Source organism: Triticum urartu, unplaced genomic scaffold (genome assembly GCF_003073215.2).
Source record: "Triticum urartu cultivar G1812 unplaced genomic scaffold, Tu2.1 TuUngrouped_contig_85, whole genome shotgun sequence".
Classification (NCBI taxonomy): Eukaryota; Viridiplantae; Streptophyta; class Magnoliopsida; order Poales; family Poaceae; genus Triticum; species Triticum urartu.
The window spans coordinates 18,724-46,398 of NW_024119455.1; the positions used below are offsets into that span (position 1 = coordinate 18,724).

The window sequence follows — 27,675 nt, forward strand, 5'->3', positions numbered from 1 at the left end:
TTACATGTTCTAAAATGAGTTGATATGATGATCAATTCGATGAGTTCACTGCATTCATCTATATGTATGTCCAGAGAAACGAAGCATGACACTGTCAGGCAAGTGCAACAATATGTATAACTGATTTCAGGCAGTAGCTTTGGATCAAACAAGGCATGTGCTGTCTGACAAGTGCAGCGGTACGTAGCGGCTGGTTTCAGATTTAGCATTGATCAGCCAGTTACAAGTACTCTTCTACAGTACTCCATATGCACTGTAGACCAATTTTGATTTTGACTGCCACCATGAAAAAAATGTAATCATGTTCCCACCCATTAATCTCACCGGAATTATGTTAACAAATGCATTCTCAAAATTTTAACATATGGGTAATAATAAATTTTCTCACTGATATGTTTAGTACACATTCTTATATGTGAGGGACAATATTTTTCTTGGAGAAACATTTCTACTCGGACATTTTTTTAATCAAGTGCGTAGTTATTTGTATACTTTACGCGGATACATTTTCCACTCGACCTTATTTTATCTGGTTATAATTTTTATTATTTCTGGTGTTCTTTGCCATGATTGAAGATGAATAAATCGAAAGTCTCCCGCAAAATAAATAAATTATGTGAGAGTTTTTGCTTCTGTACATATTTTTTTTAGACTACCATAGAATTTGTTCGCTTCGGCTGGGCCATCGGTTGTTAGGTGGTCCTGGGTCTAGTTGGCCTGGGCATCACTTCTAATGGGCCTCGTCGTTGCTGGAAAGCGAAAAAAACAGAGCGGTAAAATAGGGAAATATTAGAAGAAAATAGCAAAAAAGACTAATAAAATAAAAAGGTAAAATATTTAGAGGAGAGTTAGAGGACACTACCTTCTTTGAGCCGTGGAAGGGAAAAAAGTAGAGCACCAAAATAGCAAAATAGAAGAACAAAAAGAAAAGAAGACTATAAAATAGCGAAATATTAGAACAAAATACGAAAAGAATATAGAATAGCAAAATATTAAGAAGAAGAAGGGAAAACATATATATATATAGTATATTGTTACTATTCATCACCCAGGGTGCAGAATACATTATTCTTCTACCCGAGCTAATCTTACGATCATTTCATAAATAAATTATGTTTCAAATACAAATAGTTACAGTCATATTGATTCACTGCGTAAAATTTGGCATAAAAAAGGTCAGAAGACCAGAAAAATTACATTTTATGTACATTTTACACTATGTTTTTACGTTTCATAATTTGCGTAACATAAAATATTTTTACAGCGATTATATATTTTCTTACGTTCTCATTTTATGTCTGAAATAAGACAAAATCTACGAAACGTAAAATTACGTTGCATTCATGTTAAAATAGAGGGGGGGGTGAAGAATAACTATTCCTCACCCAAGGTAACGAATAGCACCGTTCCTAAATATAATAAAATATTACTCCCGCCGTTCCTAAATATAGGCCTTTTAAGAGATTTCAATATGAACTATACACAGAGCAAAATTAGTGAATCTACACTGTAAATAAATGTGTATACATCCGTATCTAGTTCATATTGAGATCACTAAAAGGATTTATATTTAGAAACGGAGGGTGTACAAAAGGCTAAGAATATGAAGTAGCAAAATATTAGGGAAAAATGGAAGAAATATAAATAGAAATATATTAGGAAAAAGGGATAAAAATGTAAATAGCAAAATATTAGGGAAAAAAGACTGACATATTAGAACAAAAGCGGCAAAAAAATATAAAGCAGCCAAATATTAGCTAAAAAAACCGACATCACACTGTACTTCTGTCCCCCCCCCTCCCCAAATAGCAAAATATTAGAAAAAAAGGCTGACACATTAGAACAAAGAGAAAAAATTTGTAATAGCAAGAAAAAAAATACTGACATCACACCGTACTTCTAACCCCCAACACACAGCGAGGGTGACCAAGGGTAACAAGCCGACAGGACAGGCCCGACCAGAAGAAGTACGTAGTGAAAGCTCTTTACCTCGGCAGAGCCAATGAATGAGCTTTGCGTCCTCGGCACAGCAAAATATTAGGAAAGAAGAAAGAATATATATATACTCCCTCCATTCATAAATATAGGGTTTTTTTTCCAGATGATTGAAAACCCCCGTCCCCTCGCGACCGCGTTGCCCCCGCGGGCGACCGGCCGCCATCGCCTGCTCCCTCCTCCAGCCCCCACCTCTCCCCTTCCTCCTGCCGCCGTCACTGGCGCCCGTGGCCGCCCTGGCCCCGGGTCGCTGGTGGCGGCGCCCCCCTGACCTTCCCCTCCCGATGGCTCTCCGGCGCGGGGCGGAGTTGCACCGGGGGGGTGCTCCTAGGCGGCGATGGTCCGGGTGGCGGCGGGGTTACCCGGTGCGGCGCGGGCGGGCGGCTGGACGGCGGCGTCGTTGTTGGTGGCGGGTGGCACCGCGACGGGTCCTGGCGGCGGCGCTCGGCCCAGATCTGGGCCTGGGCGGGCCAGCGGCGGGGCGGGTCCGTGAAGAGACTTCTGGGAGGCGGGGGAGCAGCGTTGAGCGGCGGGGTGCTGGCGGAGCCGGCGCCAGCCTGCTGCAGCATGGCCGGCGGGGCTTAGCGGGCCCGTTTCGGGCCTGGCCGGGCCAGGGATGACTTGGTTTGCCCTGCTGCCATGTCCGGACGGCAACCACAACTATGCCGGAGGCTCGGGCCTCTCGCACGACGGCGGAGGAGGTGGTTCCCTCCCGCTCGGCCTTGGTGCTGCAGCTCCCGTCGCTTGGCTCTTCTCTCCGATCTTCTTGGCCTCGTGTTGGTGCTCGTAGTGAGACAGCGTGGGTGGCGGCGCAACCGCGATGGCGCATGGTGTTGGGCGGTGGTTTGGCTGGTCGGTTCCGGTTGGGTGGTGGGGTTGGAGTGCGGGAGAAATCTTTGTCGGTTCGTCCGGCTCCGATGCGGTGACACCGACGGGTGCCACCATTCCTGCTTGGAGGGTGTCGGTGGTAGCCATCCTTCACTTCCCTCCGCGTACCAGGGGAAACCCTAGGACTCGTCCGAGCAACAGCATTGTCGGTGTCGCATTCCTTCTTGAAGGTGTCGCTTGGTACGCGGCAGGTCGGAGCCTCGGGCTGTGGTGGTTTGTCTTCGGAGGGCGCAGCGGTGGTGGTTCATCTGCGCTTTGTCAAGCTGCCGTTGTTGGCATTTGTTTCTTCTTTTTCTTTTGGGCTTGATGTGCTGCTCGCCCCAACAATGCTATGTGTATGGTGTTCGTTGCTTTGGAATACAAAGCGGGGGAAACCCTTTTTTGGTAATATAAGGTTTTTAAGAGATCTCAATATGGACTACACACGGAGCAAAATGAATAAATCTACACTCTAAATAAGTCTGTATACATCCGTATGTAGTTTATATTGAGATCTCTAAAATGACTTATATTTAGAAATGGATGAAGTAAAAAAATACTAAGAATATGATATAGCAAAATATTGGGGAAGAACCAAAAAAAATAAATAGCAATATATTAGGAAAAAAGAAAAAAACATAAATAGCAAAATATTAGAAAAAAGACTGACATATTAGAACAAAAGAGAAAAAAAATGAAGTAGCAAAATATTTGGAAAAAACGACCAACAACAAATAACAAAATATTAGAGAGAAAAAAAGACTGACATCACACCGTACTTCTAACCCCCAACACACAGCGAGGGTGACAAGCCAAAAGGCTAAGAATATGAAGTAGCAAAATATTAGAGAAAAATGGAAGAAATATAAATAGAAGTATATAAGGAAAAAGGGATGAAAATATAAATAGCATAATATTAGGAAAAAAAAGACTGGCATATTAGAACAAAAGTGGCAAAAAAATATGAAGCAACCAAATATTAGCTAAAAAAGAACCGACATCACACCGTTACTTGTAACCCCTCGAATATATAAATAGCAAGATATTAGAAAAAGAAAGACCCAACACATAGAACAAGAGAGGGAAAAAAATCAAAATAGCAAAATATTAGAAAAAAAAGACTGACATCACACCGTACTTCTAGCCCCCAACACACACCGAGGGTGACCAAGGGTAACAAGCCCGGCCAGAAGTACGTATGACCAAGGGTAACAAGCCGATAGGACAGGCCCGGCCAGAAGTACGTAGTGAAAGCTCTTTGCCTCGGCAAAGCCAATGAATGAGCTTTGCGTCCTCGGCGATGGAGTGCTCAGCACCGGGCTATTTAACTCGCGTGGTTCCTTCTTAGCCGAGCAGTGTGGTACTAAACATAGGAACAGAGCGGCGCTGCAGTTAGTTTATTCCTAAACTGGGCCGTCATCTTCGGCCCACCAGACCGGCAGGGCGGCCCTAAAAAGAAAAAGCGCTTCGCTGAGGCGTCTCGAAGCCACGACAGGAGGTAGCACGCCGTCGCCGGAGGAACAGGATCCCAAGATATAGTACACGCAGCTGTTGGACACGGACTGAAACCGAACTCACTCACGAACACACCCAAGCAGAATCAAGGCTATGTGAACACCTAACACCAAGGATTAGAGCACTCAACACCAGTCATGATTTCTCGCCCCGTCCTGACAATTCTCATGATTTCTTGTAGGGTCGATTGTTAGTACAGTACAGTACAGCTACGCACACTTCAGTTACTCGGCCGTCTGTTTGCTAGGTTCATTGCATCCTCATCATGTAAGAGCCTCCCCAGCCGCGTCCCAATAGGCCCCGCCAGGTCATCTTTTAACGCCGGCACCCAAAAAAACGATCCAGTCGCGTCCACAGAAATCCGTTTGTCGTCAGTTTGGTCCGAAACGGGCGCCGGCGGACCCAGGCCGAATCCGGCGCGCCCGGAAAACTGATTTTGGCGTGAATGGGAATGGGTCCGCCGAGTCAGCGACACGCCGCTTCGTCGTCCTCATTGCCTCGGTTCCCGCAGGAATCAATGCCAAGGCTGCCGCGCTGCCACGCCGGCCAGTCTCCATTGTTGCCTCACAGGCGGTGCAGTGAAGGCACCGCGACGCGCGTCCCGCCTGCTCCAGCCGCGCATCACCCGGCATGCAGACTCTCACCGCCCCGCTTCGGCTATAAAAGCCGACCTCCCCGCCGATGAACGCCACAGTCGCCACAACTCGCCTTCTCTCTCGTCTCGTCTCACCACAGAATCCACTCTTCCCCCTCTTCCCCCGCCGACGAGCAATGGCTGAGCGGTACCCCGGCGACGCCGCGGCGGCGAACAGCTTCGGCAGCCGCCATCTCCATGAAGACGAGGCGCGCCTACTCTACGAGGCCGACTATCTAGCACCCCCAAACATGCGGGTGTCGGGCTGTGGAAGTTGAGCGCCGACGCGCCCCGATACCCCTGTGTCCATTGGGGCTGAACGGCGGGCCGAAACCGCCTGCATCCGTTCGTCGCGGTCGGAGGAGCAGTGGAACGAGCCGAGGTATGCCGCCGACAGCCACACGCTGTGGACGATGCACTTCGACCGCCGCCGCGAAGACCAGATCGCCTCCGCCAACGGCACCATCCCCCCGCAACACGCATCGAGACCGGCAACACGCTGCGCCTCGAGTACCCGGCGCCCCCGTCCTTCTCTCGCCCTCGTGGCAGCTCCTAGACGCCGCAGCGAATGGAGGCAGCAACCTCCTCGTCGTCGGGCTCCGGTTCGCTCTCGTCCGGGTAGCCGGTGCTCCGCCCCGTCAAGCCGGAGCCGCAGGAGACGCCGCTTGGGTGCCGCACCCGCAGCGGCGCCCTCGTCATCAACGAGGGTGACCGCCCCTCCCCGCGTTCCCTCCGCCTAGTCCGGCCGAAGACCGAGCCGGGGTTGCTCCTCGTCAAGAAGGCGCGACGGAGATGACCGCCGCCGACGAGACCGCCCTCAAGTGGGCGAAGGCGGATTATGTCCGCAAGCAGGTGGCGCGCCAGCGCCGGGCCCATGAGGAGATCAAGGTCCGGCGTCGCGGACGTGAGGAGGGCGTCGTCGTTGTCCTCGACAGTGACGAGAAGGACGTGCCTGGGCCGTCGAACCCCCCTGCGCTTCGGCGGCTCTGGTCAGGGGGGCAGCAGGGACACCGGCGGCTCCGGTGGGACGCAGGGCGGTGACAATGACGACGACAAGGACGGCGACGACTACACCCAGTTCTACAGGATCCTCGGCATGTAGAAGGCAGGCGGCGGCCGCGGCGTAGTAGGGCTAGGCGTAGTTTGTTTGTTTTCTGTTTTTCGTACAAATTTGAATGAAAAATCGCCGAGTTTCCCCTGAGTTGGGGCGCCCTGGGGGCGACGTGGGGGCGACGACTGGGAACGCAATCGCCCCCATGCCGAAAGTAAGCGCCGGTTCGGCCCTAGACGACGCTTTTTGGGCGTCCTGGGGGCCGAACGGCTGGAGATGCTCTAAGCATATGTGTGGCCACAACCATCCTCGTCCGCCTCCACGTTGTTTTTTCTTCCATTTCTCCACAAGCAGGCTAGCAAGCACATTATTTGCTCCCACCACTATTGTCTTCCTCAACCTGCGCTCCTCTGTGTTCTTGCGAGCCCTCACCTTCGCGTTCCAAGGGTGGAGCTCGTGGCCACCATGGTGGTCGGGCCACTGTTGTCCATCGTGAAGGACAAGGTGTCCAACAGCCTCCTCGCTCAGTACAAGGTGATGAAAGGCACGGAGGAGCAACATGAGATCCTGATGCACAACTGCCTGCAATCCTGGACATCATCGCCGACGCCGAGCAAGTGGCTTCCCATAGAGAAGGGACGGCTGCCTGTTCCAGGCCATCAAGAAGGTGGCTTACCAGGCCAATGAAGTCTTCAACGAGTTCAAGTACGAGGCGCTTCGTCGCAAGGCCAAAAAGGAGGGACACTACAAGGAGCTTGGCTGCTTGGATTTTGTAAACCTCTTTCCCACCCACATCCGTTTTGTGTTCCGTAACAGGATGGGAAGAAAGCTCCGCAAGATTGTGCAGGACATCGAGGTCCTTGTGACCGAAATGAACGCCTTTGGCTTTAAGTATCAGCAACAGCCGCCGGTATCCAGTCATTTGCGGCGGACGGATCATGCTAGCACTGAGACAGAGGAAATCAAGAAAATCATCATCGAATCTAGAGCCAACGATCAGAAGAAAATTGTTGATATACTAGTTGGGCAAGCTAACAATGCAGATCTCACGGTTGTTCCCATCGTTGGAATGGGCGGTCAGGGCAAGACCACGTTAGCACAACTTGTGTACAATGACCCAAAAATTCAGAAGTATTTCGATTTGCTTCTATGGGTGTGTGTCTCTGACTGCTTTGATGTGGATTCTCTGGCAAAAAGTATAGTTGAAGAAGCTCCTAAGAAGAAGAGTGATAGGAAAGAAGCAGATGCTTCCATGAAAAAGAAAACACCACTGGATATCCTTCAGAATGTGGTGAGTGGGCAACGGTACCTCCTTGTATTGGATGATGTCTGGGCACGACAGGTTCAGATTTGGACACAGCTCAAGGCCCGTCTTGAATATGGTGGCATGGGTAGTGTGGTCTTGACAACTACTCGTGACGAACGAGTGGCTGGAATAATGCACACTATTGAAGCTTACAATCTCAAAGCTTTGGATGATAAATTCATAAAGAAAATCATCGAGACAACAGCATTCAGTCGTTTCAAGAAGGCAGAGAAAAGGCCCACCGAGTTGGTAGATATGGTTGATGAGATTGTGAAGAGATGTGTTGGTTCTCCTTTAGCTGCAACAGCACTAGGCTCTGTACTGTGCACCAAGACCAGTAAGGAAGAATGGGAGGCTATATCAATCAGAAGCAGCATTTGCACCGAGGAGACAGGAATCTTATCAATACTCAAGCTCAGTTACAATGACTTGCCGTCGCATATGAAGCAATGCTTTGCTTTTTGTGCTGTATTTCCCAAAGATTAGGAGATTGATGTGGACAAGCTGATACAGGAAAAGCAAGTTTGTCTTGAAACCATTGGCAAACAATTTTTCAGTGAGCTGGCCTCAAGGTCATTCTTTCAAGATGTGAAACAAGTCCAAGCCACATCCATAGAAATTAGATTCACCAAGGCATATTATTCCAGAACTACTTGTAAAATCCATGACCTTATGCATGATGTTGCACTATCTATAATGGAAAAGGAATGTGCCCATGTAACTAAGGAACCTAGTCAGGGTGAGTGGCTTCCAAACACCGCTCGTCATCTATTTTTGTCATGCAAGGAACCAGGAAGAAAATTGAACGTTTCTCTCCAGAAAAGCTCTCCAGCTATCCAAACTCTTTTTTGTGATGGTCTTTTGCAATGTTTGTTGCAGCATTCATCAAAATACAGTTCTTTGCAAGCATTACAGCTCAATGTATATATAAGATCATTTCCGCTGAAACCAAAGCATCTACATCATCTGAGATACCTAGATCTCTCAAGAAGTTTTATCAAAGAGCTTCCTGAAGATATGAGCATTCTCTACAACCTTCAAACACTGAACCTCTCTGGCTGCAGTGCTCTTCTTGAACTTCCAAGACAAATGAAGTATATGATTGCCCTCCGTCACCTTTACACTCATGGTTGTGTACAGTTGAAGAGCATGCCTAGAGACATCAGAAACCTCACATCCCTATGCACACTTACATGTTTTGTAGCAGGTAGTGGATTCAATTGCAGTAATGTGGGAGAGCTCTGTCCTTTAAACCTTGGTGGTCTATTAGAGCTATATTATCTAGCAAAAGTGACAGAAGAAGATGCAGAAGCGGCAAACCTCGTGAATAAGCAGGACCTAAGAGAATTGACTCTAGGATGGACCCATGGACAATATCATTATAAGGAAACTAGTTGTGCGGATGATGCAAGAGTCCTGGCCAAACTCAAACCTCATGATGGGCTGCATGCTATAAGCATATTGTCCTATGGAGGAACAACCTTTCCAACATGGATGACTATGTTGCAAAATTTGAAGGAGCTCACGCTGGAAAATCTTGACTGTTTGGAGAGATGGGGGGAAATAGATAATGATGAGATGCATAGTGAAAACATAATAATCTTTCCTCGGCTTGAGAAGTTACGTATTATTGGCTGTACAAAGTTGACAGCATTGCCAGGACGCCCGTCCTTCCCTGAGCTCCAGAACGCTTGTATCAGATATTGTCCAGATTTGAGAATCACAGCTGAATCACCAAAGCTCAGTGTATTAAACATGGACGGAAGTGAGGTAAAGTTGTTCCGGTGGTTATCTAGACATATGACTTCATTGACCAATCTGGAACTGGAGAGCACTGCGTACAGAGCCACCCCGGAGGCTAAGTATGGATTGAGGGAAGTGTTGGATGTCAAGGAAAAATTGAATGATGATGATATACCCCTGACAGTTTTGGTGTTAAAGAGCTTAAAATCAAGTATAACAGAGCTATGTGCATGTTTTGTACACCTTCAAGATTTGTCAATTAATTTCTGTGATGCACTCATCCACTGGCCAGAAAGAGAGTTCCAAGGATTAGTATCCTTGAGGAAGCTTCAGATTAGCTTCTGCAATAATCTGATTGGATATGCACCAGATTCTGCCGAGCCATCAACATCATCAGAAACGAGTCAACTCCTGCCAAGTCTAGAGTCTCTGGTGATAAAGGCATGCCACAGGTTGGTTGAGGTCTTCAACGTACCTCCATCTCTCAGGAGAATGAAAATTGAACATTGTGAAATGGTTGAGTCCCCATTCGGCAGGAGGCTGCAGCAAGGACAGTCAGCATTGTCCATTCATCAACAGTCATCCAGTATGCCTGAGGTGTCATCATCATCGCCCGGAGCAGTGCCAGAGCATTTAGAAGAACTAACACTAATTATGTGTTATGGCTTAACAGGGGTCCTCCATCTCCATCCGTCCCTCAAGGAGCTAGTAATTCGTCGCTGCGGTGGGTTGACATCTCTGGAATCCCGCTCGGGAGAGCTCCCATCGCTGAAGCACCTCAGTCTTTTTGAATGCCTTACGCTGTCATCCCTACCGGATGAGCCAGTATCATACTTACTTCTCGAATATCTTGGCATTAGCTACTGCCCTGATCTGAAGACGCTCCCTGCAAGCCTGCAAAAACTGCTGGGCAAAATTGACAGGGAATATGTAGATGCTCATCATTATGGAACTAAGCGCGCATTATACAATTACTTCCTCTATTACTTACTAGTGAGTACTTAATGCACTATCTAGATAATGGTAATATCATCACTAGTAGGACAACAGAAAACTGGTTGTTTCTTCAACCTAAATTCGTCATTTCTTAATTTATTGATGCCCCTTTAAGTGTAAGTTTTTACATGATTAATCTGTGCAGATAAGCCTATACTGCTGAAACCGAAGACATGGAAATATGCCATCCACAGAGATTAGAGAGCTATGAGCAGAATCACAAGAATACCAATACCAGTATGGAAGTTGTCATGCAGGTTGTGATCTAGAAGTATGCCTATCACTGCTGGAACTCTTTAGCTGTTCTTTTTTTAGCAAAAATAAACTTAAAATCTGATACCTTTTTGCAGAACTGTCCCAACAAATGGTGTTGCAAGCCTCGGAAGGATCCTGAAAGCGCCCCTATAATACTATTTGGCTATCATTTCGTTCCCAGAAAGAGATCTTGTTTGGATAATCTCTGTTTACCTGGAGTTGTATTTATATTTTCCACCTCTGTTTACCTAGGGCTGTATGTATCATCGTATTTCTTTCCAAGAAAAAGTTTTGTAAAAATATCTGTTGCAGTTTCCCTGTTTTATTTATGGACTTGTACAATATAGAGTACCAAGATTTACAGTCAATATTCTGTTTACCATGTACTATAACACTGACCATCATATATGGTATCTGAAGCTGTCGGTTTGCCCTCATAACTCTGCACTAGAAATATTGTTCGCTAGTGATGTTTGAGAGAATTGGTATGCCTTGCCGTTGCGACCCACTTCATATTTTTAGTACTATAAATTGGATTGCACAAGGGGTCGAGCCTTGTAGTGATGAAACACTCTGTGGCAACTTCTTGAGTCGTCACAATTTCCACCTGAATCTCTTTAGGCGTGAACTGGGCAAGGCTGAACCTGGTCTCTTTTTGTTCCTCCACCCTGCTGCTGCACCCTCATTTCTCCCTCTTCTCGATGCACCGGGTCGGTCAACCCAATTGTGTAGAGTTTCAGTACAATCCTAGAACATAGCATTGAACCAGCTGAACCATTTTTTATTTTTTATTTTTATGGCCAACAATACTGTTCTGAACTGATTTCACCCTTCTTTGTGCCTACCAGACCAAAGCAATGTGTGTCTAACTTGTGGGGACATGTGTTATCATGACCATCGGAGCCATTAAAGGATTGGAATAAGGTTTTCTTACATGAAAATGCTTTCAACTCCAGACAAATTCGATCATATTAATTTGACTAGCGGGTCAAGTAGTTGGTGTTAAGTCATTCTAGGTTTTTTCTTTTTTGTTGAGAAATTGACTTCTCTTGAGGAAAGGTTCGAAATTGGACCCCAGTTGGATATATTCTGGGGTTGCCTCTCCGGTGCCACTTTTATACTTACATTGGTTTTCAACCTTTTCATCTATGTGTGGCTTAAAGTTTTTTATTAGATCAACATGAAAAATATGATATCGACGCAATTAAGGTCATCTAACTCCTTTTTTGAGGGGGACGTAAGTTTTTTTTTTGAGACAAGAGGGGGACGTAAGTTTTTTTTTTGAGACAAGAGGAGGAGATGAGGCAGAGGACAGGGGAGGGAGGGAGGTAGCCTCTTCAAGGCCAGCTCACATCGGGGGAGGAAGATGACGGCGCCCAGCTGCCGTCGTCGTCCGGCGCCACCGTCCCCGTTCCTCTCCGCTTCTCCAGCAACCGTCCGGAGAGTGGGCACGCCAAAGACTGCGAGTGGTGGAGCAACCACGGGTGGGACGGGGGAGCGGCAGGAGCTGCCGGCGGCTCAGATTCAGGTAAGAACACTGAACCCAAGAATATTCTAGCAGCGAGCTACTGCATTTTTAGGTGACTTTCTGTTGAGTATTTTACCTCCACTGCATTTTCTACCGCATCACAGTGATGACAGATGGCAACATTTATCTAGATATAATATTAAGACACGGTTGTATATATATCCATGTTTTCCCCCATATCTCATGCTTCTGAAACCAATGATGGGTTTCGTAGTAATTTCCAAAAAATTCCTACGCTCACGCAAGATCATAGTGATGCATAGGAACGAGAGGGGGAGAGTGTGATCTACGTACCCTTGTAGATCGACAACGGAAGCGTTTGGTTGATGTAGTCGTACGTCTCCATGGCCCGACCGATCAAGCACCGAAACTACGGCACCTCCGAGTTCTAGCACACGTTCAGCTCGATGACGATCCCCGGACTCCGATCCACCAAAGAGTCGGGGAAGTGTTCCGTCAGCACGACGGCGTGGTGACGATCTTGATGTACTACTGTAGCAGGCCTTCGCCTAAGCACCGCTACAATATTATCGAGGACTATGGTGGAAGGGGGCACCGCACACGGCTAAGAATATGATCACGTGGATCAACTTGTGTTTCTCTGGGGTGCCCCTGCCTCCGTATATAAAGGCTCAAGGGGGGGTGCGGCCGGCCTAGGAGAGGCGCGCCAGGAGGAGTCCTACTCCCTCTGGGAGTAGGATTCCCCCTCCCCCCAATCCTAGTTGGAATAGGATTCGCGGAGGGGGGAAAAGAGAGAGGGGGGCCGGCCCCCTCTCCTTGTCCTATTCGGACCAAGGGAGGGGAGGGGCGCGCGGCCCATCTTGGGCTGCCCCTTCTCTTTTCCACTAAGGCCCACTTAGGCCCATATAGCTCCCGGGGGGTTCCGGTAACCTCCCGGTACTCCGGTAAAATCCCGATTTCACCCGGAACACTTCCGATATCCAAACATAGGCTTCCAATATATCAATCTTTATGTCTCGACCATTTCGAGACTCCTCGTCATGTCCGTGATCACATCTGGGACTCCGAACAACCTTCGGTACATCAAAATGCATAAACTCATAATATAACTGTCATCGTAACCTTAAGCGTGCGGACCCTACGGGTTCGAGAAAATATGTAGACATGACCGAGACACGTCTCCGGTCAATAACCAATAGCGGAACCTGGATGCTCATATTGGCTCCTACATATTCTATGAAGATCTTTTATCGGTCAGACCGCATAACAACATACGTTGTTCCCTTTGTCATCGGTATGTTACTTGCCCGAGATTCGATCGTCGGTATCCCATACCTAGTTCAATCTCGTTACCGGCAAGTTTCTTTACTCGTTTTGTAATACATCATCCCGCAACTAACTCATTAGTTGCAATGCTTGCAAGGCTTAAGTGATGTGCATTACCGAGAGGGCCCAGAGATACCTCTCCGACAATCGGAGTGACAAATCCTAATCTCGAAATACGCCAACCCAACATGTACCTTTGGAAACACCTTAGAGCTCCTTTATAATCATCCAGTTACGTTGTGACGTTTGGTAGCACACAAAGTGTTCCTCTGGCAAACGGGGGTTGCATAATCTCATAGTCATAGGAACATGTATAAGTCATGAAGAAAGCAATAGCAACATACTAAACGATCGGGTGCTAAGCTAATGGAATGGGTCATGTCAATCAGATCATTCAACTAATGATGTGATCCTGTTAATCAAATGACAACTCTTTGTCCATGGTTAGGAAACATAACCATCTTTGATTAACAAGCTAGTCTAGTAGAGGCATACTAGTGACACTCTGTTTGTCTATGTATTCACACATGTATTATGTTTCCGGTTAATACAATTCTAGCATGAATAATAAAATTTTATCATGATATAAGGAAATAAAGAATAACTTTATTATTGCCTCTAGGGCATATTTCCTTCAGTCTCCCACTTGCACTAGAGTCAATAATCTAGATTACACAGCAATGATTCTAACACCCATGGAGCCTTGGTGCTGATCATGTTTTGCTCGTGGAAGAGGCTTAGTCAACGGGTCTGCAACATTCAGATCCGTATGTATCTTGCAAATCTCTATGTCTCCCACCTGGACCAGATCCCGGATGGAATTGAAGCGTCTCTTGATGTGCTTGGTTCTCTTGTGAAATCTGGATTCCTTCGCCAAGGCAATTGCACCAGTATTGTCACAAAAGAATTTCATTGGACCCGATGCACTAGGTACGACACCTAGATCGGATATGAACTCCTTCATCTAGACTCCTTCATTTGCTGCTTCCGAAGCAGCTATGTATTCCGCTTCACACGTAGATCCCGCCACGACGCTTTGTTTAGAACTGCACCAACTGACAGCTCCACTGTTTAATGTAAACACATATCCGGTTTGCGATTTAGAATCGTCCGGATCAGTGTCAAAGCTTGCATCAACGTAACCGTTTACGATGAGCTCTTTGTCACCTCCATATACGAGAAACATATCCTTAGTCCTTTTCAGGTACTTCAGGATGTTCTTGACCGCTGTCCAGTGATCCACTCCTGGATTACTTTGGTACCTCCCTGCTAGACTTATAACAAGGCACACATCAGGTCTGGTACACAGCATTGCATACATGATAGAGCCTATGGCTGAAGCATAGGGAACATCTTTCATCTTTTCTCTATCTTCTGTAGTGGTCGGGCATTGAGTCCGACTCAACTTCACACCTTGTAACACAGGCAAGAACCCTTTCTTTGCTTGATCCATTTTGAACTTCTTCAAAATCTTGTCAAGGTATGTGCTTTGTGAAAGTCCAATTAAATGTCTTGATCTATCTCTATAGATCTTTATGCCTAATATGTAAGCAGCTTCACCGAGGTCTTTCATTGAAAAACTCTTATTCAAGTATCCCTTTATGCTATCCAGAAATTCTATATCATTTCCAATTAGTAATATGTCATCCACATATAATATCAGAAATGCTACAGAGCTCCCACTCACTTTCTTGTAAATACAGGCTTCTCCAAAAGTCTGTATAAAACCAAATGCTTTAATCACACTATCAAAGCGTTTATTCCAACTCCGAGAGGCTTGCACCAGTCCATAAATGGATCGCTGGAGCTTGCACACTTTGTTAGCTCCCTTTGGATCGACAAAACCTTCCGGTTGCATCATATACAACTCTTCTTCCAGAAATCCATTCAGGAATGCAGTTTTGACATCCATCTGCCAAATTTCATAATCATAAAATGCGGCAATTGTTAACATGATTCAGACAGACTTAAGCATCGCTACGGGTGAGAAGGTCTCATCGTAGTCAATCCCTTGAACTTGTCGAAACCCTTTTGCAGCAAGTCGAGCTTTGTAGACAGTAATATTACCGTCGGCGTCAGTCTTCTTCTTGAAGATCCATTTATTCTCAATTGCTTGCCGATCATTGGGCAAGTCAACCAAAGTCCACACTTTGTTCTCATACATGGATCCCATCTCAGATTTCATGGCTTCAAGCCATTTTGCGGAATCTGGGCTCACCATCGCTTCTTCATAGTTCGTAGGTTCATCATGATCTAGTAGCATGACTTCCAGAACAGGATTACCGTACCACTCTGGTGCGGATCTTACTCTGGTTGATCTACGAGATTCAGTAGTATCTTGTTCTGAAGTTTCATGATCATTATCATTAGCTTCCTCACTAATTGGTGTAGGTGTCATAGAAACAGTTTTCTGTGATGCACTATTTTCCAATAAGGGAGCAGGTACAGTTACCTCGTCAAGTTCTACTTTCCTCCCACTCACTTCTTTCGAGAGAAACTCCTTCTCTAGAAAGTTTCCGAACTTAGCAACAAAAGTCTTGCCTTCGGATCTGTGATAGAAGGTGTATCCAATAGTCTCCTTTGGATATCCTATGAAGACACATTTCTCCGATTTGGGTTCGAGCTTATCAGGTTGAAGCTTTTTCACATAAGCATCGCAGCCCCAAACTTTTAGAAACAACAACTTTGGTTTCTTGCCAAACCATAGTTCATAAGGCGTCGTCTCAACGGATTTTGATGGTGCCCTATTTAACGTGAATGCGGTCGTCTCCAAAGCATAACCCCAAAATGATAGCGGTAAATCAGTAAGAGACATCATAGATCGCACCATATCTAGTAAAGTACGATTACGACGTTCGAACACACCATTATGCTGTGGTGTTCCGGGTGGCGTGAGTTGCGAAACTATTCCGCATTGTTTCAAATGTACACCAAACTCGTAACTCAAATATTCTCCTCCATGATCAGATCGTAGAAACTTTATTTTCTTGTTACGATGATTTTCAACTTCACTCTGAAATTCTTTGAACTTTTCAAATGTCTCAGACTTATGTTTCATTAAGTAGATATACCCATATCTGCTTAAGTCATCTGTGAAGGTGAGAAAATAACGACATCCGCCACGAGCCTCAATATTCATCGGACCACATACATCTGTATGTATGATTTCCAACAAATCTGTTGCTCTCTCCATAGTACCGGAGAACGGTGTTTTAGTCATCTTGCCCATGAGGCACGGTTCGCAAGTACCAAGTGATTCATAATCAAGTGGTTCCAAAAGTCCATCAGTATGGAGTTTCTTCATGCGCTTTACACCGATATGACCTAAACGCAGTGCCACAAATAAGTTGCACTATCATTATCAACTCTGCATCTTTTGGCTTCAACATTATGAATATGTGTGTTACTACTATCGAGATTTAATAAGAATAGACCACTCTCAAGGGTGCATGACCATAAAAGATATTACTCATATAAATAGAACAACCATTATTCTCTGATTTAAATGAATAACCGTCTCGCATCAAACAAGATCCAGATATAATGTTCATGCTTAACGCTGGCACCAAATAACAATTATTTAGGTCTAATATTAATCCCGAAGGTAGATGTAGAGGTAGCGTGCCGACTGCGATCACATCGACTTTGGAACCGTTTCCCACGCGCATCGTCACCTCGTCCTTAGCCAATCTTCGCTTAATCCGTAGTCCCTGTTTCGAGTTGCAAATATTAGCAACAGAACCAGTATCAAATACCCAGGTACTACTGCGAGCATTAGTAAGGTACACATCAATAACATGTATATCACATATACCTTTGTTCACCTTGCCATCCTTCTTATCCGCCAAATACTTGGGGCAGTTCCGCTTCCAGTGACCAGTCTGCTTGCAGTAGAAGCACTCAGTTTCAGGCTTAGGTCCAGACTTGGGTTTCTTCTCTTGAGCAGCAACTTGCTTGCTGTTCTTCTTGAAGTTCCCCTTCTTCTTCCCTTTGCCCTTTTTCTTGAAACTAGTGGTCTTGTTGACCATCAACACTTGATGCTCCTTTTTGATTTCTACCTCCGCAGCTTTCAGCATTGCGAAGAGCTCGGGAATAGTCTTATTCATCCCTTGCATATTATAGTTCATCACGAAGCTCTTGTAGCTTGGTGGCAGTGATTGGAGAATTCTGTCAATGACACAGTCATCTGGAAGATTAACTCCCAATTGAATCAAGTGATTATTATACCCAGACATTTTGAGTATATGCTCACTGACAGAACCGTTCTCCTCCATCTTGCAGCTATAGAACTTATTGGAGACTTCATATCTCTCAATCCGGGCATTTGCTTGAAATATTAACTTCAACTCCTGGAACATCTCATATGCTCCATGACATTCAAAACGTCGTTGAAGTCGTTATTCTAAGCCGTAAAGCATGGCACACTGAACTATCGAGTAGTCATTAGCTTTGCTCTGCCAGACGTTCATAACATCTGGTGTTGCTCCAGCAGCAGGCCTGGCACCCAGCGGTGCTTCCAGGACGTAATTCTTCTGTGCAGCAATGAGGATAATCCTCAAGTTGCACCATCATCTTTCAACTTTGCTTTCTCAAGGAACACATTAAAATTCAACGGAACAACAGCACGGGCCATTTATCTACAATCATAAACAAGCAAGATACTATCAGGTACTAAGTTCATGATAAATTTAGGTTCAATTAATCATATTACTTAAAGAACTCCCACTTAGATAGATATCCCTCTAATCCTCTAAGTGATTACGTGATCCAAATCAACTAAACCATGTCCGATCATCACGTGAGATGGAGTAGTTTCATTGGTGAACATCACTATGTTGATCATATCTACTATATGATTCACGCTCGACCTTTCGGTCTCCGTGTTCCGAGGCCATATCTGTATATGCTTGGCTCGTCAAGTATAACCTGAGTATTCCGCGTGTGCAACTGTTTTGCACCCGTTGTATTTGAACGTAGAGCCTATCACACCCGATCATCACATGGTGTCTCAGCACGAAGAACTTTCGCAACGGTGCATACTCAGGGAGAATACTTCTTGATAATTTAGTGAGAGATCATCTTATAATGCTACCGTCAATCAAAGCAAGATAAGATGCATAAAAGATAAACATCACATGCAATCAATATAAGTGATATGATATGGCCATCATCATCTTGTGCTTGTGATCTCCATCTCCGAAGCACCATCATGATCACCATCGTCACCGGCGCGACACTTTGATTTCCATCTTAGCATCGTTGTCGTCTCGCCAATCTTATGCTTCCACGACTATCGCTACCGCTTAGTGATAAAGTAAAGCATTACAGCGAGATTGCATTGCATACAATAAAGCGACAACCATATGGCTCCTGCCAGTTGCCGATAACTCGGTTACAAAATATGATCATCTCATACAATAAAATTTAGCATCATGTCTTGCCATATCACATCACAACATGCCCTGCAAAAACAAGTTAGACGTCCTCTACTTTGTTGTTGCATGTTTTACGTGGCTGCTACGGGCTTAAGCAAGAACCAATCTTACCTACACATCAAAAACCACAACGATAGTTTTTCAAGTTGGTGTTGTTTTAACCTTCGCAAGGACCGGGCGTAGCCACACTCAGTTCAACTAAAGTTGGAGAAACTGACACCCGCCAGCAACCTATGTGCAAAGCACGTCGGTAGAACCAGTCTCACGTAAGCGTACGCGTAATGTCGGTATGGGCCACTTCATCCAACAATACCGCTGAACCAAAGTATGACATGCTGGTAAGCAGTATGACTTATATCGCCCCCAACTCACTTGTGTTCTACTCGTGCATATGACATCAACATATAAAACCTAGGCTCGGATGCCACTGATGGGTTTCGTAGTAATTTCAAAAAAATTCCTACGCTCACGCAAGATCATAGTGATGCATAGCAACGAGAGGGGGAGAGTGTGATCTACGTACCCTTGTAGATCGACAACGGAAGCGTTTGGTTGATGTAGTCGTACGTCTCCACGTCCCGACCGATCAAGCACCGAAACTACGGCACCTCCGAGTTCTAGCACACGTTCAGCTCGATGACGATCCCCGGACTCCGATCCAGCAAAGTGTCGGGGAAGAGTTCCGTCAGCACGACGGCGTGGTGACGATCTTGATGTACTACTGCAGCAGGGCTTCGCCTAAGCACCGCTACAATATTATCGAGGACTATGGTGGAAGGGGGCACCGCACACGGCTAAGAATATGATCACGTGGATCAACTTGTGTTTCTCTGGGGTGCCCCTGCCTCCGTATATAAAGGCTCAAGGGGGGGGGGTGCGGCCGGCCTAGGAGAGGCGCGCCAGGAGGAGTCCTACTCCCTCTGGGAGTAGGATTCCCCCCCGCCCAATCCTAGTTGGAATAGGATTCGCGGAGGGGGGGAAAGAGAGAGGGGGGCCGGCCCCCTCTCCTTGTCCTATTCGGACCAAGGGAGGGGAGGGGCGCGCGGCCCATCTTGGGCTGCCCCTTCTCTTTTCCACTAAGGCCCACTTAGGCCCATATAGCTCCCGGGGGGTTCCGGTAACCTCCCGGTACTCCGGTAAAATCCCGATTTCACCCGGAACACTTCCGATATTCAAACATAGGCTTCCAATATATCAATCTTTATGTCTTGACCATTTCGAGACTCCTCGTAATGTCTGTGATCACATCTGGGACTCCGAACAACCTTCGGTACATCAAAATGCATAAACTCATAATATAACTGTCATCGTAACCTTAAGCGTGCGGACCCTACGGGTTCGAGAACAATGTAGACATGACCGAGACACATCTCCGGTCAATAACCAATAGCGGGAACCTGGATGCTCATATTGGCTCCTAACATATTCTACGAAGATCTTTTATCGGCTCAGACGCATACAACATACGTTGTTCCCTTTTGTCATCGGTATGTACTGCCCCGAGTTCGATCGTCGTATCCCATACCTAAGTCAATCTCGTACTGGCAAGTCCTCTTTACTCGTTCTGTAATACATCATCCCGCAACTAACTCATTAGTTGCAATGCTTGCAAGCTAAGTGATGTGCATTAATCGAGAAGGGCCCAGAGATACCTCTCCGACAATCGGAAGTGACAAATCCTAATCTCGAAAATACGCCAACCCAACATGTACCTTGGAAACACTGTAGAGCTCCTTTATAAAATCACCCAGTTACGTTGTGACACATTTAGTAGCACAACAAAGTGTTCCTCTGCAACCGGGAGTTGCATAATCTCATAGTCATAGGAAATGTATAAGTCATGAAGAAAGCAATAACCACACATACTAAACGATTCGGGTGCTAAGCTAATGCAATGGGTCATGTCAATCAGATCATTCAACTAATGATGTGGATCCTGTTAATCAAATGACAACTCTTTTGTCCATGATTAGGAAAACATAACCATCTTGGATAACAAGCTAGTCTAGTAGAGGCATACTAGTGACACTTGCTGTTGGTCTATGTTATTCAACACATTATTATGTTCCGGTTAATACAATCTAGCCATGAATAATAAAAATTTTATCATGATATAAGGAAATAAAAGAATAACTTTATTATTTGCCTCTAGGGCATATTTCCTTCAACCAAACCATGCAATTGCAGCACTTGTCTGGATTTACGTATTCGTATCTGGTGTTTCGGGCACTGTTTATTGGTCCTATGTATTCCTTTAGTTACTTCTTCATGAATTCGTGTGCATGCTCGTAAAAGAAAGTTAATGTATACCCCCTCCGTTCCCAAATAGATGACTCAACTTTGTACTATTTGGAACGGAGGGAGTAGCTTTCAAAAGTGTGAATTTAGTCAAGCAAACAGAGTGTTGAGTCTGTGAACAAGCCCAAACTTTAATTTATTACTGCTGCCCGTAAAAAACAACAGATAGCGCTGGGCTTTCAGTTGTTCAGTGGTGCTGGGCTTCCTAGGGTGCCTGGGAATTCAGATAGCACCGCCTCGTAAATCCCCCCCAGTGAGCGCCGGCGGGATCCTCAAGCCAAGCCGAACCGGAGGAGGAGGGGGCCATAGCGCCGCCCTCGCTCCTCTTTGCTTCTCCAGCATCCTCAAGACAAACGCATTCCAACATGTACGTCTCCGCTTCGAAATTCAAGTAGATACTTGCTAGCATTATTTGCCTCCATTTTGATTGCAAGCAAGGAAGCAAGCACATGACTGTTAGGCTGCTTGTTCACCTTTATGTGCTTCACTGTGTTCTCTGCGTGCCAATGGCATAGTGGACACCAATTGTAAAAAGACTCGGTTTCTTCGCCTCTGGCATTAGCATTGGCAACAAATAGTAAAAAGTAATTATCCTGTAGGCATCCAACTGGCCTCGTTAGCATAAATATATTACTGACATGGTCCCTTTCATAATAGTATTGCGTATTACTGGGAAGCATCACAGCGTCACGTTCCTGCACACTAATCTGTGTGATGCAGCATGGCTACTAACATTTGTCTAGATAGCGCAGCAACGCGCTCACACTTGCAAATAGATGTAGCCCTGACCGATGACCGTTGTTGAAGGCGCTGCCATTGGGCGCCAAGAAAACAATTTTCCTGAAAAGATGCTACTCGAAAGCAGTGATGTTTTATTAAGTACAAGTATCTAGAACACTACAACTGTCATTTGTATATTGTGCTAGTGAGGAAACCAAGCACATCCACATGTAATACCTCTTCATGTAAGTCAATAGTAGCTAGCATTTGCTTCCATCTTCCTCGCAACCAAGCAAGCGCATCTTGCACAGACCATTTTCTTATCCACTCGCACTGCACTTGACCTTCTCTGTGTTCTTGGTGTTCCGATGGCGGCGGTGGTGGCCACCATGGTGGTCGGACCACTGCTCAAAATCGTGATGGGGAAGGCGTCCAACTACCTCCTTGACAAGTACAGGGTGTTGAAGGGCATGGAGGAGCAACATGAGATCCTGATGCGCAAACTGCCTGCCATCCTGGACATCATCACCGATGCCGAGCAGGCGGCAGCCCACAGAGAAGGGGCAGCGGCCTGGCTCCAGGTCGACAAGAAGGTGGCTTACGAGGTGAATGAAGTCTTCGACGAGTTCAAGTACGAGGCACTTCGTCGTGAAGCAAAAAGGAAGGGGCACTACAAGGAGCTTGGCTTCGATGTGGTAAAACTCTTTCCCACTCACAAACGTTTTGTATTCCCGTACAGGATGGGAAGAAAAGCCCTGACAAGATTGTGCAGGCCATCGAGGGTCCTTGTGATTGAAATTGAATGCCTTGGCTTTAAGTATCAACAACAACCGCCGGTATCCTGTCAGTTGCGGCGGACAGACCATGCTATCACTGACCCAAAGGAAATCAAGGAAATCATCAATGTATCCAGAGCCAATGATAAGACTGAAATTGTTAGTAGACTAGTTATGCAATCTAACAATGCAGATCTCACAGTTATTCCCATCATTGGAATGGGGGGTCTGGGCAAGACCACATTTGCACAAGTTATCTATAATGTACCCGGAATTCAGAAGCACTTTGATTTGCTGCTATGGGTGTGTGTCTCTAACAACTTTGATGTGGATTCTCTGGCTACAAGAATAGTTGAAGCAGCTCCTGAGAAGAAGGATGATGGCACAAAAGAAACCGCTTCCAAGAAAAATAAAACACCACTGGATAAACTTCAGGATTTGGTCAGCGGGCAAAGGTACCTCCTTGTACTTGATGATGTCTGGAATAAAGAGGTTTATAAATGGAAACAGCTTAAGGCCCGACTTCAACATGGTGGCATGGGTAGTGTGGTTTTGACAACAACTCGTGATGGTGGAGTTGCAGAAATGATGCGTACTGTTGAAGCATATAATCTCACAGCTTTGAAAGATCAATACATAAAGGAAATTATCAAGACAACAGCATTCAGCCATTTCAAGAAGGAAGAGGAAAGGTCTGCAGAGTTGGTGAATATGGTTGATAAGATTGTGGGGAGATGTTCTGGCTCTCCTTTAGCTGCAACAGCACTGGGCTGCATGCTGTCTACCAAGACCAGCAAGGAGGAATGGGAGACTGTATTAAGCAGAAGCAACATTTGCACCGAGGAGAATGGAATCTTACCAATACTCAAGCTCACTTACAACGACTTGTCGCCGTGTATGAAGCAATGTTTTGCTTTTTGTGCAATATTTCCCAAAGATCACAAGATTGATGTGGACAAGCTGATCCAACTATGGATTGCACATGGCTTCATCCAGGAAAAGCAAGTTCGTCTTGAAACCATTGGCAAACAGATTTTCAATGAGCTGGCCTCAAGGTCATTCTTTCAGGATGTGGAACAAGTCCAAGCCACGGTCAAGGAAGTTGAAGACACCTGGTCGTGTTATTCCAGAACTACATGTAAAATTCACGATCTTATGCACGATGTTGCACTGTCTGTAATGGGAAAGGAATGTGTCTTGGCAACTGAGGAACAAGGCAAAATTGAATCTGTTGTCGCAACAGAGGAAACAAGTCAGAGTGAGTGGCTTCCAAACACTGCTCGTCATTTATTTTTGTCATGCAAGGAACCAGAAAGAAAATTGAATAGTTCTCTAGAGAAAAGCTCTCCGGCTATCCAAACTCTTCTATGTGATAGGTATATGAAAAGTTCGTTGCAACATTCATCAAAATACAGCTCTTTGCAAGCGTTACAGCTCTGTTCACAGAGAAGATCGTTTCCGCTGAAACCAAAACATCTGCATCACCTGAGGTACCTAGATCTCTCAAGAAGTAGATGTATCAAGGCACTTCCTGAAGATGTGAGCATTCTATACAACCTTCAAACGCTCTCTCTGGCTGTGAATCTCTTTGTAGACTTCCAAGACAAATGAAGTATATGACTTCCCTTTGTCACCTTTACACTCATGGTTGTCCAGAGCTTAAGTGCATGCCCACAGACCTCAGGAAACTCACATCCCTTCAGAGACTTACATGCTTTGTAGCAGGTAGTGACCCTAATTGTAGTAAGGTTGGAGATCTTGGAAATTTAAATCTTGGTGGTCAACTAAAGCTACGTAATCTGGCAAATGTGACAGAAGTGAATGCAAAAGCAGCAAACCTTGTGAACAAGGAGCTAAGAGAACTGAGATTAACATGGACCTTCGGATGGAATTATTATAAATATAATACTAGCTGCCGGGATAATGAAGAGGATGCAAAAGTGCAATAGAATCTCAAACCTCATGATGGACTACATGCCATAGGGATAGAGTCATATGGAGCCACCACCTTCCCAACATGGATGACTATGTTGCAAAACATTGTTGAGATCCATCTTTTCAGCTGTACAAAACTAGTATGGTTGTTCAGCGGTGAGTGTGATACATCGTTTGCATTTCCAAATTTGAAGGAGCTTATGCTAAACAGTCTTGTTTGTTTGGAGAGATGGTGGGAAATAGATAATGATGGGATGCAAGGAGAGGTGATGATGTTTCCTCTACTTGAGAAGCTGCATATTAGCAACTGTGTAAAGTTGAAAGCATTGCCAGGACATCCGACCTTCCCTAAGCTACAGAATTTTTGTATTAAGAATTGTCCAGGGTTGGCAACTACAGCTAAATCACCAAAGCTTAGTGTATTGAAGTTGGAAGGACGCGAGGTAGATTTGTTCTTGTGGGTGGCGAGACATATGACTTCATTGACCAATCTGGAACTGACTAGCATTGAACAGAGTACAACCTCAATGGGGGCTGAGAATAGTTTGAGGGAAGTGGTGAACATCAAGGAGAATGGGAATGCTCAAGACTTTCCTCTAGAAGTTTTGGTGTTAAAAGACTTTAAGTCAGGTGTAAGTGTAACAGAGTTGTATGCATGCTTTGTACACCTTCAAGATTTTTCAATTGCGAGGTGCCATACGCTCATCCACTGGCCAGAAAAATTGTTTGAAGGATTGGTATCCTTGAGGAAGCTTTGGATTGAGGAATGCATAATCTGACTGGATATGCACAATCTTCTGCTTGAGCAATCAACTGTTGGGGAACGCAGTAATTTCAAAAAAATTCCTACGGACACGCAAGATCATTGGTGATGCCATAGCAACGAGAGGAGAGTTGTTGTCTACGTACCTACGCAGACGACTGCGGAGCGTTGACGCACATAGAGGAAGCAGTCCGTACGTCTTCCCGAGCCGACCGATCCAAGCACCGTTACTCCGGCACTCCGAGTTCTTAGCACACGTACAGCTCGATGGACGGATTCCCCGGGCTCGATCCAGGCAAAGCGTCGGGAGGAGTTCCGTCAAGCACGACGGCGTGGTGACGATCTTGATGTTCTACCGTCGCAGGGCTTCGCCTAAGCACGCTACAATATGATCGAGGTGGAATATGGTGGAGGGCACCGCACACGGCTAAGGAACGATCTCAAGGATCAACTTGTGTGTCTAGAGGTGCTCCCCTGCCTCCGTATATAAAGGAGCCAAGGGGAGGGGCCGCCGTCCAGGAGGAGGGCGCAGGAGAGTCCTACTTCTACCGGAGTAGGACTCCCCCCCCCAATCCTAGTTGGACTAGGATTCCCCGAGGGGGAAAGAGAGAGAGGGGGGCCGGCCACCTCTCCTAGTCCTAATAGGACTAGGGGAGGGGGCGGCACGCAGCCACCTTGGGCTGCCCCTTTCTCCTTTCCACTAAAGCCCATAAGGCCCATATGGCTCCCGAGGGGTTCCGGTAACCTCCCGGTACTCCGGTAAAATCCCGATTTCACCGGAACACTTCCGATGTCCAAATATAGGCTTCCAATATATCAATCTTTATGTCTCGACCATTTCGAGACTCCTCGTCATGTCCGTGATCACATCCGGGACTCCGAACTAACTTCGGTACATCAAAATGCATAAACTCATAATAACTGTCATCGTAACGTTAAGCGTGCGGACCCTACGTTCGAGAACAATGTAGACATGACCGAGACACGTCTCCGGTCAATAACCAATAGTGGGACCTGGATGCCCATATTGGCTCCTACATATTCTACGAAGATCTTTACGGTCAGACCGCATAACAACATACGTTGTTCCCTTTGTCATGGTATGTTGCTTGCCCGAGATTCGATCGTCGGTATGTCCAATACCTAGTTCAATCTCGTTACTGGCAAGTCTCTTTACTCGTTCCGTAATACATCATCTCGCAACTAACTCATTAGTTGCAATGCTTGCAAGGCTTATGTGATGTGCATTACCGAGAGGGCCCAGAGATACCTCTCCTGACAATCGGAGTGACAAATCCTATTCGAAATACGCCAACCCAACATGTACCATTTGGAGACACCTATAGAGCTCCTTTATAATCACCCAGTTACGTTGTGACGTTTGGTAGCACACAAAGTGTTCCTCCGGCAAACGGGAGTTGCATAATCTCATAGTCATAGGAACATGTATAAGTCATGAAGAAAGCAATAGCAACATACTAAACGATCGGGTGCTAAGCTAATGGAATGGGTCATGTCAATCAGATCATTCAACTAATGATGTGACCTCGTTAATCAAATAACAACACTTTGTTCATGGTTAGGAAACGTAACCATCTTTGATTAACGAGCTAGTGAAGTAGAGGCATACTAGTGACACTAAGTTTGTCTATGTATTCACACATGTATTATGTTTCCGGTTAATACAATTCTAGCATGAATAATAAACATTTATCATGATATAAGGAAATGAATAATAACTTTATTATTGCCTCTAGGGCATATTTCCTTCATCAACATCATCAGAAACTAGTCAGCTCCTGCCACGTCTAGAGTCTCTAACGATACAAAGTTGTGGAAACTTGGTTGAGCTCTTCAACGTCCCTGCTTCTCTCAGGACAATGTACATTAATAATTGCAGTAAGCTTGAGTCCACATATGGCAGGAAGCAGCAGCAGGGACAGTCAGTATCATCGATTCGTCAAGGGTCATCCAGTATAGAAGAATTATCATTATACTACTGTGATGGCTTAACAGGGGTCCTCTATTTTCCCCCGTCCCTCAAGAAATTAGACATTTTTAACTGTGGTGGGTTGGCATCTCTGGAATCCTGCTCTCCCGAGCTCCAATCCTTGGAGTTCCTCCAGTTTCTGGGTTGCAAGAGCCTGGAATCCCTACCGGATGTGCCACAAGCATACTCATCTCTCCAATTTCTTTACATTAGATAATGCCCTGGTCTGAAGACGCTCCCTGCAAGTCTGCGGCAACGGCTGGGCAGCCTCCAGGTGGAAAGGATAGATGCACATTATTATGGAAGTAAGCACGCAGCAATTACCTTCTCTATTACTACTTGCTAGCGGGTGTTACATGTGCTAGTTAGAATGATAATAACTTCACTAGTAGTACGATAGAAAAACAGAGCAAGTTAAATATTCCTTTATCTAATTTCGTCATTTCTTTCATGATTTTCCTTGAAGTGTAAGTTCTTACATTAATAATCCGTGCAGAGCCTATGTTGCTGAAGCCGAAGACATGGAAATATATCTGCAAAGGTTGAACTACTATTCCCAAAGACTCGGAAGATATGCTGTC

The 27,675-nt window shown here is 45.6% G+C and overlaps 2 pseudogenes; both read left to right on the forward strand.

Annotated features, from left to right (window-relative positions):
• Window positions 1–6,527: 6,527 nt before the first annotated feature.
• Window positions 6,528–10,116, forward strand: LOC125531944 (annotated as a pseudogene).
• An 11,882-nt stretch (window positions 10,117–21,998) lies between these two features.
• On the forward strand, window positions 21,999–27,440 carry LOC125531945 (annotated as a pseudogene).
• The last annotated feature ends 235 nt before the right edge of the window (window positions 27,441–27,675 follow it).